The 4,635-nt window shown below is 30.7% G+C and overlaps 1 pseudogene; it reads left to right on the top strand.

The window, feature by feature from the left end:
* The first annotated feature begins 4,319 nt into the window (after positions 1–4,319).
* LOC145261343 (U2 spliceosomal RNA) lies at positions 4,320–4,425 on the top strand (annotated as a pseudogene).
* Positions 4,426–4,635: the final 210 nt, after the last annotated feature.

The raw sequence follows: 4,635 nt of genomic DNA, 5'->3' as shown, positions 1-4,635 counted from the left end.
TAATTATCAACACAAATCAACAGATTTGATCATTAGTTTACATATGTTCTGGATTTGACCGTTATCAATATTACCTAACAAAATAAATATAGACTAATTATAAATATAGACTGATCATAAATATAGACTAATCATAAATAACAAAATAAATATAGAGTAATAATAAATATAGACTAATCATAAATATAGACTAATCATGAATAACAAAAAAAATATAGACTAATCATAAATATAGACTAATCATAAATAACAAAATAAATATAGACTAATCATAAATATAGACTAATCATAAATAACAAAATAAATATAGACTAATCATAAATATAGACTAATCATAAATATAGACTAATCATAAATAACAAAATAAATATAGAGTAATCATAAATATAGACTAATCATAAATAACAAAAAAAATATAGACTAATCATAAATATAGACTAATCATAAATAACAAAATAAATATAGACTAATCATAAATATAGACTAATCATAAATAACAAAATAAATATAGACTAATCATAAATATAGACTAATCATAAATATAGACTAATCATAAATAACAAAATAAATATAGACTAATCATAAATATAGACTAATCATAAATATAGACTAATCATAAATAACAAAATAAATATTAGAGTAATCATAAATATAGACTAATCATAAATAACAAAATAAATATGTTCTGGATTTGACCGTTATCAATATTACCTAACAAAATAAATATAGACTAATTATAAATATAGACTAATCATAAATATAGACTAATCATAAATAACAAAATAAATATAGAGTAATAATAAATATAGACTAATCATAAATATAGACTAATCATAAATAACAAAATAAATATAGACTAATCATAAACATAGACTAATCATAAATATAGACTAATCATGAATAACAAAATAAATATAGACTAATCATAAATATAGACTAATCATAAATAACAAAATAAATATAGACTAATCATAAATATAGACTAATCATGAATAACAAAATAAATATAGACTAATCATAAACATAGACTAATCATAAATATAGACTAATCATGAATAATAAAATAAATATAGACTAATCATAAACATAGACTAATCATAAATATAGACTAATCATGAATAATAAAATAAATATAGACTAATCATAAACATAGACTAATCATAAATATAGACTAATCATAAATAACAAAATAAATATAGACTAATCATAAATATAGACTAATCATAAATAACAAAATAAATATAGACTAATCATAAATATAGACTAATCATAAATAACAAAATAAATATAGACTAATCATAAATATAGACTAATCATAAATATAGACTAATCATAAATAACAAAATAAATATAGACTAATCATAAATATAGACTAATCATAAATAACAAAATAAATATAGACTAATCATAAATATAGACTAATCATAAATATAGACTAATCATAAATAACAAAATAAATATAGAGTAATCATAAATATAGACTAATCATAAATAACAAAATAAATATTAGAGTAATCATAAATATAGACTAATCATAAATAACAAAATAAATATAGACTAATCATAAATAACAAATTAATATAGACTAATCATAAATAGTAATTTTAAAATATATTAAATAAGATATTTTTATGTTAATTATAACAATATGAATATAATTCATAAACAAGCGGCGCGTGCGTGGTCCCCCTCTGGTGCTGCATGTAAGATGACACCACAAAAAATAGTGAAGAAATGATTAATGCGAGAAGTGTGAAGGGCCAACGTTGCCTTCACATTTTTGCCAAGTTTCAGAAAAATCTAATGGATGAGACAAAAGTTATGGGGTAAAAAGTGTCATTTTTTGCGATTTTGGAGCATTTGTGGCCCCCTTTTCAGTTCCTGTAAACGCCGAATCGCAATAAAAATGGACAATCGGTGCAGTTTTACGCCTTACCACATGTATATTTAAATTCAGCACCCTGGAAAACCACTGTATCGTCATACATATCAAGGATTTGAGTAATATGAAAAAAGAGCTCCAAAAAAGCATGTTTTTTTAGCCTTAAAGGTCTCAGAGGGATGCAAACCAGAATTTTGCCAGGATCACTCATACTGAATTTATATTAAGAACAATGGCGTGGAAATTTTGGCCAAGTTTCAGGAAAATCTAATGGATGGATCAAATGCTATGAGGCAAAAAGTGCAATGTTATGCCATTTTTAGCCATTTTTGGCCATTTTTGGCCATTTTGTTTTTACCTGTTATGAGCGCCTGGGGATGCCGAATCCTAGTGTAAATGGATACAGTTTCAGGCCTTAACAGATGTATATTTAAGTTGACCACCGTGAAAAAGCACTATATAGTCAGTCGTGTCAAGTTTTTGGTGTAGAAATATGAAAAAAGAGCCACTGAAAGTCCTCGGGTCGCGAACCAGAATTTTGCCAGAGTCACGCATATTGGATTTATATTAAGAACAATAGGTTCCATATTGGCCAAGTTTCAAAAAAATCAAATGGATGTATCAAAAGTTATGGGGTAAAAGTGTCATTTTTGTGGACATTTTTACCTCTTTTCAACCCCGGGGGATGCAACGAGACTTTTTGCAAAAAATTTTTTTACTGTACATGAAATAGAATCCGTGGCAAAATTTCAGGTAAAACTAATGGGCTGTTATATGGCAATCGTCCAGACGCACGAACGCCACTGAAAACATAGGTCTTTCTCTGATAAATCGGGGGACCAATACGTAGATTTAGCGTTGGTGACTCTACATTAAAATTTCAAGATTGCGTAACTAAAAGAAAACGCAATTGATACTTCTCTTCCGATTTTCAGATTTTGCAATCATGCTCATGTTTCTTTATTTTCTTTTAAAGTTGATGAGTTCCTTCTTTCTGATGATTTATAGGTGGACATTTTTTTTTCGAATTGACATAATAATTACATGAATAATTCTGTGCTACGAAACAGGTGCTGTCAAGAATCGAACATTTCAACGTGCTTTAAAAATAAACGGTAAGATGGAGTACATCTTGAAATTTGGAATATAGACTTTTGTTATATGCTCTGTAGTTACATTGAGCTTCATAAATTAAAGGATTTGTATAATTAAAAGGTCAAATAAAATTTAATAAGCATATTTTTCCATATATATATGTGTGTGTGTGTGTGTGTGTGTGTGTGTGTGTGTGTGTGTGTGTGTGTGTGTGATGGACTCTCCCATCGATTTCGACGTATGATCTTCCACCACAACAACTAAGTTGCTCGGAAATCCACACAGATGATTTGTTTATAGTGGTGAAGGCTTTGTGTAGAACTAGCCACACTTTTTGCTATTACTGCTAACCTTTGTCGGTGCAGATGACTGCCACAAGACAGAGTATACAGTAGACCGCAGCTTTTTACATCAGAGTTTTCTTCTCCTAGATGCTTGTCTTAAAGAAGATTTAGGGTGCATCTACCCCAGTAAATTTATGCCCCCCCCCAGATACCAACCTGGTAATTTCTACGTACCGAGTCATATGGTGTGTTGTATAAAATGGCGCCCAAAAGTTGTTGTTCAGCCATTTTCTTCTCAAGTGTTTTCTATTGGTGCGTCCGATTATCATCAGGAGTGGTTGTTGTTGTTATAATTTTCTTTTTCTTTTCCTGTGAGAGTTGATGTATTTATAGTTGTTTTTTTATTGGTTAAAGGTGGACGCAGGATGGTTAAGGGCGAATTATTTTTAGTCGTGTGCAAACGACTCTATAAGTCACACCGTCGGTCAGTTGGTCAGTTGGTCAGCAGTCGGTCGGTCTGTTGGTCGGTCTGTCTGTAACACTTTTGTGCTTGGTCTTTTTGGTTAAGGTCTGTTGTTAATATATGCTGTTCTTAGCTTTTTAAGCTTTTCTTGCCCTTTTTACCAAGATCAAAGTGTAGTATCTGTTCCGGCAGATACTGCAAGCAAAGACCATATGTGTGGGCAACCTCACATATAAGACCTTGGTCAATGTAGGGGCAACCCTTCATACCAATTGTCACTATCCAACTCCCCTACTCCCCAGGGAGTTGGTCCCCATTTCCCCTTCACTCCTCACATTAAAAATCGGCCTTGTGCCTAATTTGCTCGGTGGGGGAGCAAATAAATACCATCTGTTCCGGCACATACTGCAAGCAAAGACCATATGTGGGGGCAACCCCACATATAAGACCGTGGTAAATGTAGGGGAAACCCTTCATACCAATTGTAACTATCCAGCTCCCCTACTCCCTGGGGAGTTGATCCCCATTTCCCCTTCACTCCTCACATTAAAAATCGGCCTTGTGCCTAATTTGCTCGGTGGGGGAGCAAATAAATACCCTTTTCTTGGCCTTTTGGCCAAGATCAAAGTGTAGTATCTGTTCTTACTACATGCTGTACTTATGTTTGTAACTTTCATATATAAAATTGGGGGTCACTTTTCTGTATTAATTTAATGTAAAATGATCACCCACTTTACAACCAGTCAGTCTCAAAGCCATTCATGTCATTCTCCAGATCATTGAAGTTGTTTTTGAAGGATTCCAGTTATTTTTTAAGCATTCAAGTCATTCTTAAGGTCATTCAATTCTTCCTTAAGTTCATTAAAGTCATTCTAAGTCATTTATTTTTTATTTATTTAAGTCATTTCAGC

Source organism: Euprymna scolopes, chromosome 37 (assembly GCF_053919585.1).
Source record: "Euprymna scolopes isolate OS-2025 chromosome 37, ASM5391958v1, whole genome shotgun sequence".
NCBI classification, from domain to species: Eukaryota; Metazoa; Mollusca; class Cephalopoda; order Sepiida; family Sepiolidae; genus Euprymna; species Euprymna scolopes.
The sequence above is the reverse complement of the archived record's forward strand: the minus strand, read 5'-3'. Positions and strand labels throughout refer to the sequence as shown.